Source organism: Rhinatrema bivittatum, chromosome 1 (assembly GCF_901001135.1).
Source record: "Rhinatrema bivittatum chromosome 1, aRhiBiv1.1, whole genome shotgun sequence".
Taxonomy (NCBI): Eukaryota; Metazoa; Chordata; class Amphibia; order Gymnophiona; family Rhinatrematidae; genus Rhinatrema; species Rhinatrema bivittatum.
Window position 1 is genome coordinate 473192644 of NC_042615.1, and position 13728 is coordinate 473206371.

Here is a 13728-nt window from a genome sequence, read left to right on the forward strand (position 1 = left end):
TGGTCCAGTGGGGCACTCCGGGCCATCCTCCGGCTACCGGGCCGTCCTTTGCACTTACTTTGTGACAGGGTTTCCGTGCCATTGGCTGAATCCTGTCACATGGTAGGAGCACTGGATGGCCGGCACCATCTTGTGCTCCTACCATGTGACAGGGGCTGACCAATGGCACCAGTAGCCCCTGTGACATAGTAAGGGCAAGGCTATCGGCGCCATTTTGGTTCCTGGCACCCGACGGCACGAGTGCAGGAGATCGCTCCCGGACCCCCGCTGGACCCCCAGGGACTTTTGGCCAGCTTGGGGGGGGGGCCTCCTGACCCCCACAAGACTTACCAAAAGTCCAGCGGGGGTCCGGGAGCGACCTCCTGCACTCTGGCCTTATTGCCAGTATTCAAAATGGTGCCAGCGCTACCTTTGCCCTCACTATGTGACATAAACCTATCGTTTCTAGTGCTAAGTCCTATGTAAAAGACTCCACACATATGTTTAAGATTTTTTCTCAAATTTGTAACTTGCCACCCAATACTCTGTTGGTAACAATGGCCATTCAATCATTATATACCAATATCCCCCAGCAAGCGGCTTTGAATATAGTGAAGGATGCTGTCTTACGGAGAATGGAGGGTAAAGGATTCCTGGTGAATTGATCATCCAGTTAGCACAATTGGCACTTTTTTATAATTATTTCTTTTTTGAAGGGACTATTACTATCAGGTCCATGGGGTAGCTATGGGGTCCACTATGACCCTGAGTATTGCTAATATCTACGCCGCAGATTTTGAGAAACAAAATGTGTATACATCACACTGGATGCCATGTTTAATTTGAACTAAGATACGTATGTGGTTTTTTGAATTTGTTTATTACTATTTTGAGATGTTAATGCATTATTTAATGTGTAATTTTATTTTAGATTTTCATAAATACATTTGTTTGGGCCCCTAAGGAATGAGTCCTCGAAACACGAGCTGTGTCGGGCCATTAAACGCAAGCTTCTTTAAACAATAAGTGTCTTTTTGTTCTTTCCTATAATAAATAACAGCAAATTCATGGCGTGAAGCAATGAAGAAATTGTTCGGAGCCCTATGATTATACTTTAACAAAAGGGTGTTGAGTCACTTTGATGGTTAATGGAACTGGTATTCTACCTGAATAAATGAGATTTAAAGAAAATCATGCATTTTTAATATATGACGTCTCCGTAACTCTTTAGTCATTTGTATTTCCGGTGTGTGTGGCTCCCTATACATTTTGAGATGTTTAATTTGTTGGCATTTATTTTTGGATGAGGTCTTTTTTCTTTGGCAAGTGTCTTTACAAGAACTTGAAGATTTCCACCAGTGGACTAACATGCTTGATCTCAACCTACAATTTACCAAGGAATTGAATCAGCAGCATCTTTTGTACTTGGATATAGATGTCTCCATAGTATCAGGTGACATCATTACATCTATTTTTTGAAAACCAACAGAATGAAATAATCTTTTGAGATATGAAAGTTTTCACCCACAGTGGTTGAAACAGAGTCTTCCCATCAGTGAATGTTTACGTCTTTGGAGATTGCGCTCTAGTGATGATGATTTTAAGAGACAGGCAGTTGATATGAAGTTGAGATTTCTCCAATGTGACTACCCTCATTCGGTAGTGTCAAAAGGATATAAGCAGGCTTTGTATGCCAATAGATCACTGGTGCTTCAATATCAGAGATCTAAACAGGATGATCATTTGAAATATGTTATGCAATACTCTGAGAGGGCTCATCAGATCCTCTTAATTATTAAGGAATTTTGGAACATTGTTCAATGGCAAGATGTTTTCAAAGAAATTCAATGTTTTTCTTTTTTTTGAACTTAAAAGAAAGCATCATGAGTTCAGCATTTCTTTAAATAAAGGTGATTCATCTTGTGGTAATTGTTGCTATTGTCTTAATCCCATAACATGCGATCAGTGGACAACATCTAAAATAGTATATATGTTTTAATATGCCTTTGTGACTTATTGTACATTGGACACACAAAAAGACCAATTAAACAATGTCTTAATGAACATCGGAGTTACATTACGACAGGCAAGGTTACTGCCCCAATTGTGCAATACTGTTTGGATAAGCAGCATTTTGTTGATCATTTGCGTTGGTTAGTCATTATATGGATACTTGTCCCACATCGGGGGAGAGACCGCTTAGTGATCTTGAATGAACAGGAACACTGGATTTATACTTTGAAGACTGTTTCTCCAATGGTATTGAATTTAGAAATAGATTGGTATTCATTACTGTGATTGCTTGTTGATTACTTGATATCCCCCATTATAAATGAACTGGGTTTTAGTGATGACGTCAGACACCGTGAGAGTTTAGTGATCATCGGTCTTTGATGGTGAGAGGCACAAAACCATTTTTGGGCTATGAGAAGAAAATGTGTTTAAAAAGTAAAGAAGGAAAAGTCAACATTAAAAGAAGAAAGAGGTGTTCCCTGATGTAGGAAGTGATGACTTCTGAAACAGACTGCATTGGTTTATTCTTCTTCTTGGAATTATTGATATCTTTGAAGATTGCTATACTCACCATTTAAGATAAGTTTTTTTTTAACACTTCATTTGTTTCACAGATATAAAAATTATATTTTTTGAGGTGGTTGCAGACACAAACTTGATAATTGGAGGTTGCGGTAAAAGAGTGCAACATTTATCCTATTTGAATGAAAGTTATGCACTTTCCATAAAAAATGTTTTTGAAAGTAACAATACTAGTTCATAAATTTAAATGTAAATATATATTTTTTGGGGTTAGATTTACTGGTTTAGCAGTTATACAAAGGGTGCCATTAAAGTTTACTTGTCTTCTCAGAAGGGGATTCTAATGAATATCATAAATACTGCAAACAAAGCCAGAAGTTATGAACTTTGTGGCTACTACTGAGAGCTGATGCAAAGGAAAAGCAGCCCCAAAAGCTTGGTTTTCTGTGGGGGAGGAGCGGGCCAGCATCACAGCTATTGGCAGGAATGGTGTGTGCTCAGAGCATCCCCTGTGGGAAGCTCGAAACAGATGAGCACAGAGAAGAGGAGATAGAGGTTTCATGAGTTTCTAGATTGTGGGGGTTCAGGTGGAGATTCAAAAGTCAGAGAACTAGGTTCAGAATAAGGAGAGGGAACATTGAGAGAATTCTAGGAAGTGAGAGTGATGGGCAAGGAGATAAAGGTGCCCCTCTGGAAGACAGTGTAAGTGTTGCGGTTCTGGCCGCGAGCGCAGCGACCAGACCCTTACCTCTGTGCTCCTGGACCTACTCCCGCTTCTGGAGGCCTGGTTTGCGCCCTGTTTGGCGGCATCCCCACAGGGGCCGTGCCATCGGGAAGCTTCCCATGGACGTCCTGCTTCTAGGCACACGCGTGCGCCACTTGGATGCTTTTCTAGGCTGTTTTGCGCCAGTGGTGACTCCGCCCAGTTCCTGACGTCAGACGCCATGGCCTTGATAAGCCGGCCACGGACACTCAGTCTTTGCCTTGCAACGGGCTTACCTCCTGGTTCCCTGCTGCGTTGTGCCACGGAATGAGTTGCCTCACTACTCGCTCCGTTCCTGCTTGCCTGCTACAGTACTTGCTTGATTCCTGCTTGCCTGCTATAGTTCTTGCCTGGTTCCAGTACCCAAGTCTTGCTACCGTTCCTGCCTGATTCCAGCACTTGAGCCCTGCTACAGTACTTTTCTACTGTCCTAGTCTGGTTCCAGTTCTCAGTCCTGATCAACAACCCGCCTAAGTCCCAGCGGCCGAGCCCCTCCGGGCCCCTCCCGGGGGGGGGGGGGGGGGGGGGGCTTCGGCTTCCAAGGGTGAAGCCACCTAAGTCCCAGTGGTTGGGCTCCTACAGGCTCTTCCCGGGGGAGTACCAGCTTCCAGGGTGAAGAGCACCTCTACGTCCTGCCTGAACATCTGCCTCCCGGCCTGCCATATACTAGAGACATTGACCACCTTTCCCAGTCTCCATAACAGTAAGGACTTTAGACAAACCCTGGGGACCAGCAAAACTGTAAGCCCTAGGTGGAGAAGGGCTAATGAATGCCTTGAAAAGAAACATGAAAAGCAGAAGTGATTGTGCCCCCAGAGTGATGGCTTGGGGGGATGGTAAGAAATCCCCACTTTACTAGTCTGGTGTCTGAGCGAGGATATCCTGTTGGAAAGAGAATACGTAGGAACTGTTTAGGATGCAAAATTTGTCAGGAAATAAAGAGACTACACACAGTTAACAGAGAACCCTGTTAAGGCTGCTGTCAGAGTAGAGTATGAGCGTACTTCACAGACCATTTAAATGTGACTCATGTAGATAATTCATCAGCTCTAAATTAAAGGGGGATCCAGGATTAAGGAAAGCACATTTCTGGGATGTCTTTACTGTATAAATAAAAAAAACAGCCATGTGAAACTCAAAGGCAGTATTCTGAATAATTTGTCAATAGGAGCCGTCCATCCACCAACAGCTCAATTCCACACATTTTTCAACCTCTGTACAAACAGACTCACCCACCTCCATTATCCCTGAGGACCAGGCATGATAGTGTTTGTTTTATAGTAGATAAATAGACAGATGGGGAGAGAACATTTAAAATTCAATGCAATATTACATTTAATAGTTCAGAGTAAGAATTATAGCTGTGGTACTAAAAAAAAGTTTGACAAAAACAAAAAATAGTCCCTGTCTTCTCTGGCAACAAATCACAGTTATTCTTACAAAAAGCACACAGGGGAATATTCACAATGGAAACCTCACAATTTACAAAAAAAACAAAAACTTTTCTGAGATTGTCATAGAGCGAGCAATTTCTCACTTAAAAGTGGTTGCAGAACCTTGTGCTGACAACTAACATGCATTACCTCTCAAATATCTTTAGTCCTAGGTCCTCAAAATGTTTTAAGTTTTTTCTTTTTGCATACAAAATATATAGAAAAGAGCTTTTAAACAAGTGACATCTTCTATATATAGTAATGAAAAAGCTTAAAACGTTTTGGGGACCTAGGATTAAAGATATTTGAGCGGTAATGCATTTTTAGTGATCAGCAGCACAAGGTTCCGCAACCACTTTTAAGAGAAAAATCGCTCGCTCTAATCTGACAGTCTCAAAAAAGGTTTTTTTTAAATAATTGTGTGATTTCCATTGTGAATATTTCCCAGTATGCTTTTTGAAAGAATAACTGTAAAAATGCTAGCATCTATATTAACCCAGCAATATTTATGGCAGTTTCAGTATGAAAATTAATGGCTAATTTTGTAAACATCTGTTAATTTTGATTGACTTGATGATATAATTGCCTTAATTATTGCTCCACACTTTCAGCATGTGATGGAAAAGCATATAATAAAAATACATTATTATTATCATGATGATGTGATATCCATAAATGACAATGAATTTCCACAGCACAGCCATTGCAAGCTTTAAAGGCCAGTGCTATGACATTCAAAGGCAAGGACTGAAGAGATGGAATTTGAAAACAGGAAAGGTACCATTGAGACTGCTAGCTCATGCCAAACACAGGGTGCAGCAACTGAAAAAAGGTTCAACATCCAGCTGGTGCAAGACTATTTGTGAAAAGGGGGGGAAGAAAAGGCAAGGGTTAAAAGAGCAGAGGGAATGGGGCAAATGACAAATTTAAAAAGAGCCAAAGGGTTAGGCAAATAGCAAGTTTGGATTTTGAACACAAAGAGAAAAAAACCTAAATTGGATTCTTAAAGAGAAAACAAGCCTGTGGAATCATCTGGGGCTATATGATCATTCCGAAGGCAATAGACTTGGAGAGCCAATAAATGCAAGAGGCAAATTAAGGAAGAGGTGAGGAAATCAAAGTATGAATGAGGATTCCTGCAGAGAGAGAGAGAGGATCAAGGAGATGGCAAAGAGAGGCAACATTTCATAGACAATGACATATAGTTCGAGATTTTAGAAAACTGAAAAACAAAAGGCAGTCTGCCATTATGGATGACACCAAATTTAGGAACTGAGGAGGCAAGTGAGAAGTCATAGTCCAGAAGGAGACAAAAAAAGACATCACAGCAATTGATTTCTTACTCAGAGGAAGGACTGCAGCATCAGAAATGTTCAATTAACAGGCATCAGTTACTGTAAAACTCACAAATTGAGAACATTTATTTTAAAAATTGTGAATAAGATCCCATAAATATAACTAGGGTTTAAATAAAGAACAGAAACAAATGGCACCAGTTGGTATTTTGATAGCAAGAGTGAGTGAAGACAGGCAAATAGTACTCTGTCAGAATGCCAACTTATGGGAACAGACAAACTTGTAAGGTGATCATGAGAAATTAAATCATACTGAAATGTTCATGAAAGAAAAAATATTTTTTCATTATCCTTCAAGATAACTCTTCAATAAAATATCAGCACATCCAGCTCGTAGCAAACATGTACACATAAAGGTGAATTTTAAAAGCCTGGCTCGCCCCAAAACTGGGAGATCTGCAAATATGTTAGGCTGCCACGTGCCAAGCAGATTTTAAAAGACGCCCGATTACGCATGCATCTCCTGCTACACGCACAAATGACAATTTCTGAAAAAGAGCATGGTCTGGGCAGGGCATGGGCCCTCCTGGATTTCAACTTCAAATTTGCACATAAATACTTACGTGCACAGGCTGGCAGCCCCTGCCGTGTAACTTTATTTCTGCAATGGAGGACATGTAAGTAATAAAATAAAGAAAAATATATAGATTGGTGGGGTTTTAAAGGTAGGGGCTAACAGGGGGGTTTGGAAGTCCTGTGCCTTACCTGAGTGAACTGGGAATGAACGGCCGGCGCCATTTTGCGCAAAATGGCGCCGGCCGTACAGCAACACAATTCGACTGCAGGAGGTCATTCCGGACCCCTGCTGGACTTTTGGCAAGTCTTGTGGGGGTCAGGAGGCCCCCCCAAGCTGGCCAAAAGTCCCTGGGGGTCCGGGAGCGATCTCCTACGCTCCTGACGTCGGGGGAGAAATGTCCAAAACTGCCATCCTTTTATTGCATCAATGGGTAGGTGTCAAGAAAAATACAGAGAGTTTCTGAACAATCCCAAAAAATAACACCATAGTTATATTTACAGAAGATGCATGTCTCCTACTAAACTAACGCTGTTGCAGCACAAGGAACAAATTCAGGCAGATGATTTTCTTCCAGAAGTTCAACTTGCATCCCTTTATATTTTCCAGCCATGTTTGCTCCATTATCATAATCTTGGTCTCGAATATCTTTAACATTCAAACCAGCTGCATCCAGTTTTAATTCCTTTGCAAGCCCCTTTCCTGTTGTTGTAGTTAGTTGTAGCAATATAATCAATGAATCTTTCTTCAAGCAAGCACTGATGCTCTGTGATTTTCAACTATTTTACAACCTGGCACATTTGATCTTTATGTGAAATGTCAGAAGTGCTGTCAAACAAGACAGAAAAGCACTTGGCTGATTTTATTTCTTCTATTATGCTGCTTCTTACACCTGAAGCCGAGAAGCTGATGAACTCATTTTGGATCTGGGGTGAAAAGTATGAACCATAACCTTTCTGGTGCTTTTCCATGCACTCCTTCAAAGTACTGTCATACTGTCTTTCTAGTTCAAAACTTCTACATGTTGGATCACCAGTTCTTTCACAGGAGCCATGAAGAGCTATATTATTTTTGACCCAAATATTTAGTGCCCGCAGAATCACTTTCAGATTGCCATTTGGAGACTTCAGAATCATACTGACGTATAAGTCACAACAAGTAAACAAAGAAAGAAAGAAAGAAAGAAAGAAATACTGATGTTGCAAGCAATCAACAGCGAGCCCTCCGGCCACTATTTTCAAAATTCTTTCAAGATGTTCAGAAGTTGACGACTCATGATTGGGTATTTTAGGATTTAGCTGTTTCCATTTTTCAAATCCATCTTTTTTGGCAAATAGAGGCTGAAAGATTGGAAAACAAGAGGCTTGGGAAACAAAATAATTCTTTTTTGCTTTTACTATAAAAAGGCCATTTTCTTTGCTGCTTTTCATTATTTCTTTTAGTGTTTTAATTTATACATCTATTCACCATGGAATGATCTTCTATCACTGGAACAAGGATACTTCCTAAGATTCCTATTCTCTGGCCTATGTTTAATGAGAATGCATCTGATTTTGTCTGATGAGGGATTCCAGGTTGTTGGATCACTGAAATCAACTGCCAGTCCCTTATCTTCCTGGGATTTTGCAACACTTTTCTGAATAAGTATATTTTCAGAGTTTTGCAAAATTTGATCTGGTGGCAAGTTAGCTCCAGGTGCTTTGTGTAGATCTGCAGAGATATTTACTCTCAGGTTGACATGGGTTGTCCCTTAAGAACTCAACCTGCTGTTCCTCTGTCACCTGGAATCAGACTCATCTCCACATCCAAAAATTCCTAATTCTAATACGAAGATGACACTCTTACACTGCAAATCTTTTGAAGATGTTCCTGTTTTTTTCTGAATGACTATGCAAAACTCAAAAAAGGGAGCAAGGTATCTATACAATAAGATAAAATTAACAGCAAAAAGGTAGAAGTAGCAATTCTCACAAATAAGTTTTATGTAAAGATTGTATTTTATTTCACATATAAAAACCTGCCCAACACAGGCATACTTAATACCCTATCACATGGGAATCATAAAACAATATTATTGAAAAAACATCCATCAAATGAACAAGTCAAGAATATTAATTTTTAAATCTTGACTCTCTGTCCTGACCATCATCACATGCTGTTATGTTTTGGTATGGATGTGGACCCTGGGCCGAGGTGAGAGATGACTCCACCCAGAGGGAGGAGCCCTGTGGGTCTCACCATCGGTAGGCGCAGTCTCAGTATCAGGACACAGCAGTAAGGCAGACTTTATTATAAGAGAGAGAGAGAGAAGAATCATAACCCGAGGAGCGGGGAATGCAATGAAGGTACAGTTCTGAGCAGAACCCATGGAGCGGGAAGTGCTGTCAAATATAGTTCTTGAGCTGGGGGTTATACCCAAGATTGTACCTCAGTGGTGACAGTCTGGTAGTGGTCCGCAGAGCAGGGTACACCAGACAGGCTCTCTAATAGAGTAGGAGTTACCTCAGGTATGCAGATCCGGTAGTAGCCCGCAGCACGGGGTACGCTGGAGTTGACTAGTACGGTGATGATGAGGCTGAGGTAATCTTAGGTACTGGAGCTCAGATGGTATTAGAGTACGATGAATCATTATCCTGCAGTGCAGGGAAGAGTGCAGCGAATCCTGCTGGTGAGGATGCGGTAGTGGCCCGAGGTCCGGGGTTTGCCAGAGGAAATCCCAGCAAGGCTTGTAGAGAGATGAAGTAGGAGTACTCACAGGGGTTGGTTCCAAGAGTTCAGGCAGGAAGGCCCTCCGAGAAGCGGATAGCCTATGAATGCGGAAGAGCCCCTGAGGACCGGATACAGAGCGTTCACCCAGCGAGACAGGAAACAGGAACTGGAACCCTAAGGAGGAGTGGAGGATTCAGCAACGAGAAGAACTCCTCGGTAACTCGTCTGAGTACGGAACCAGTCAGGTTAAATACAGCAAGGCGGTGATGTCATGCGGAGGGGACGCCCTCGAGGTTCCCGCCATGACGTGTACTAAAGATGGTCCATGCGCGCACGCGCTAGGTGACTCCAGGAACAAGATGGCGGTCGGCATCGCCCACACCATCCCTGGGATGTCAGGGAGGTCAGAGTTCGCTGGCGGAGGCCGCCACTCTTCCGAGAATTGATGAAGTAGCAAGAAAAGAGGTGAGCATGAGAGGTCGCAGCCATCTGCGACCGAAGGGTGCAATACATGCCTGAAATGTCCATTATATATATATATATATATATATATTTTTTTTTTTTTTTTTTTTTTTTAATATATATCTCAAAATGTGAAACCAACTTATCAATGCCTTAAAAAATGTGCATATAACAGTCCCAATATCCCTTCAGGAAAACAACATCAACAATCCAGAAGTCAAAATGTACTTATCTTCTGTACAACAAAACATCAATGTCCAGCAATGAATGAATGCATTGATGATAGGATTTGACACTGATTCTATTTTAGTTGAGATGAAACGTTTATGCAGAAGATAAGTAAATTTTGACTTCTGGATTGTTGATGCTGTTTTCCTGAAGGGCCATTGGGACTGTTAAGTGCAGGATGCTCCTGCAATCCTTCCAGGACAAGGACCAAGGTATTTACATTCATTCAGTTCAACAGAGAAGTCCTTGAAAAGTGCCATGTTTCCAGCATAGAAGGCATGGTGGTGAGAGATCATCTTTGGTTGTCCTTGTTATAAGATTGGCAAAATTAAAGTTAAGGATCTTCATAATTGGAACAAATAAAACTTGAATAATTATCCAGTAATATTTATGATTTACCAAGTTTTTTTATTCTGCGACTTCCCAATCATATTCAGCACAGGTTTCAATAGAGTTCATGAAGATAGATGCTATTCATGTTAAGTGCCTCACTACAAAATGCCCTGAGATACAGAAATACAATTCAAAACATGAATATGCATGAGATATTTGCATACGGCAGTGACAAGACTGGTTTGCAAAACAGGTTAGAGCAGTGGTCCTGCACACTGCTGTGCCTGCAAACCTCATCAGGTGTGCCATAGAAAATGTGTGCTCAGATCTAGACTAGAACTAGGGCTCTGCTCTTAGGATGTCACAGGAACAAAACTCACCAGGAGTGGCTCCTTTCTGAGAACAGATATAAGCATATATGCCTCATCTTCCCAGCTACAGCATGAGCAATGAGTAACAATTATTAGTGAACAATTCTAAAATAGCTCATTTATAACAGATTTTACATGAAAAAAGACATTGAGGTAAAATATTATTTACAACCTGCATATTTACTTACACTACTGTGGTGCCCATCAGACTCTCTTGGGAGGAGGGGAGGAATACAGAAAAGAATAAAAAGACAGATACTTGAAAACCCATGGTATTAGAGCTAACCTAACACTTTGGGTGCAGGCTTGGCCATCCGAAAGCCATTAAAACACTGAATTACAATTACAAAATAAAACATCTCCCATTGTAAAAAAGCAGCACTCAAAAAGTAACAACCCTATCAATGAAATACTGCAAATGTTACACTAGGTCCTAAAACTCCACCATCATCTGCTATTATGAAAATAAGACACAAGCTGAGCTGCTATAGACCTCTACACAGAAACTACTTGGCAGTAGAATACCTTACCTTGATCACACATGCGAAACACAGACTGACCCTCACCAAATACAGAGTAAAGAGACCCTATTGTATAAAAAAAAAACATGCAGACAAATACTGAAGTGGAAACCGTAACAAGGCGGATTCTATATGAAATGCAAAAATGAAAAAACAGAATCACCAACATTCCTCAGAAAATAAAACAATATACCGTAATCAAGAAATATGAATAATTAATAGTAAAACCACACTCATATTTCAAAACAAGTGGCAAAAAGAACATCTAATAATCAAAAATGTATTTATTTTTTTTTTAATTTCCCCAATCCCAAAGAAATATTTAAAAACCACAGACACATCAAACACCACCCAATAAGTAAAACTAATATGGATTTTAAAACTTTCTCCACTCTCTATACTTGGGAACTCATCTTTTCCAGTCACTTTGACCCTAAGATTGATGTGGATTAGTGTGTGTGTGTGTATGTGTGTTGGGGGTGGGGGTGGGGGTTGTGTACAAACATTCTCCTCTCTCTCACATACACATGTACTCTCTCCCATTTCCCCAAACATTCGGTCTCTCATCTGCACACACAAACATATACACAGGCTCTCACACTGTCATTTTCCCAGTATCCCCCACTCTGTTCCCTTTTCCTCTTCTGCAGATCTCAACCATCATCTCCTTCCTCCTTCTCCCAACTCACCAATGTCTCTAAGTTCCTGCCTCCCCGCCAGGCTAGCATTAATATTCCCCTCTCTGTCTCCCCATTCCTTTCCAAGCCAGCACCGGTATCCCCCTCTCTCTTCCTCCTCCCTCCTGGATCCCCCTGAATATTGAGGCCTCCCCTTCCAGCCAGTCCAGTACTAGTATTTCCCTCTCCCTCACACTGCCATGAATATCCCCCTCTCTCTCCTCCCCCCCCCCCTCCAGGAACAGGAAACCATTAATATCCTTCTCCTTGTCCCCCAGCCATCTCCTTCTCCCAACCTCCCCAACCCTGACAGCAGCAACAACAACATTCCAGCGTACTCTCTATCCATGCATTTACCCACCCGATCATAGCACCGTGCTCTGCAAGGACCGTAAAGACTCATATGTCATCCACCAGTCCATCCATACCAATATTTCATTCCTGAGATGCCCTTTGTCTGTCTTGTTTGTTTATGAAATTGATGTGTTAAAGATTTTTGTTTAACTATTGTTTTAGTGATGAATTTTTATTTAAATTATATATGTTTTAAATCTGTAAACCATTTTTTTTTGACTAAATCTCTATTTGTAAAGGCGGTACGCAAACATTTTTAAATAAATAAATAGATGGCCTGTGGTAGAGTCTCCCCTTCTAGTATGGCACGCCGGCACTGACTGAATTGACCAGGGTCCTTCTTTGGCAGGCAGCGATACCTGCTTCATTGCCTGCTTACCTGATCTGTTTATGTTCCATATGTTTTAGCACCGCACTTGCACAGCGGGAGTGCCATTAGTCATGGAAGGGAGGGCAGTTGTGGCAGCCACGGCCCTGGTTAGAGGCCTAGCTCTACAAAAGCCCCCAGTGGCGCCAGTGGCACCGGTGCAGCAGTGCCCTTTGGGTCTGGCACCTATGGTCATGGCCATATTGGCCATAGGCTAGCTACAACATGGTCCATGGATCATGGTCTGTGAGCCTTCTGCCTAGTGATGTATGAGTCATTTTAATGCTTATGATTTACCACGTGAGCTGTAATCAAAGAATATGAGTTGTGTATTGCTTAATTTGGATCCATTAGAAATTCCTTTAGGCTCATGCAAAACCTTCTCCCCCTTTGTTCCAGTTGGCACTATTTTGAAAATGGAGTAGCCAGCCCTAGATGCCAAAAGGGTTTAAATTAAGTGGACTGGGATACCAAGGAGTGGAGGGGAAACGGGGGGACTGGATAACTTTTTCATGAACAAAGGGAAGGGCTTACGGACATGGAAGAGACTACCACTGTTTCCCATACAATCCGGTCTTTAATCTTTGGCCACATAATCATGCGGTGGGGGTGAGAGAGAGAGAGGATCTCAATATACTCCCACAGATTTTTATATTCTGCTGGGGGATATGCCCAGGGTTAAATGTCCCCTTTTAAGGCCTGAATCCCAGAGAATCAGGATATTATTTTAATGTACCAATGTTCCTGGGGAAAGTTAACTCTATGGGGCAAATTTTGATAACAGCGCATGTGGGGTACATTTGTGCGCGCTACCCGGCATGCACAAATGTACACCCGATTTTATAACATGCGCACGTTATAAAATCCAGGGTCGGCACACGCAAGGGGGTGCACACTTGTGCACTTTGCACGCGCCGAGCCCTAGGGGAGCCCCGATGGCTTTCCCCGTTACCTCCAAGGCCGCTCTGAAATCAGAGCGGCCTTGGAGGTATTTATACCTGCCTTTGGCAGGCGTATCTTGCACGCGCCGGCTGGCTGCCGGCGCGCCATCCCCCAGCACAACCGCTGTGCTGGAGGCCTCGGTCACGGCCCCAGACTGTCCCTGGACTTGTGCCATGCCCATTCCC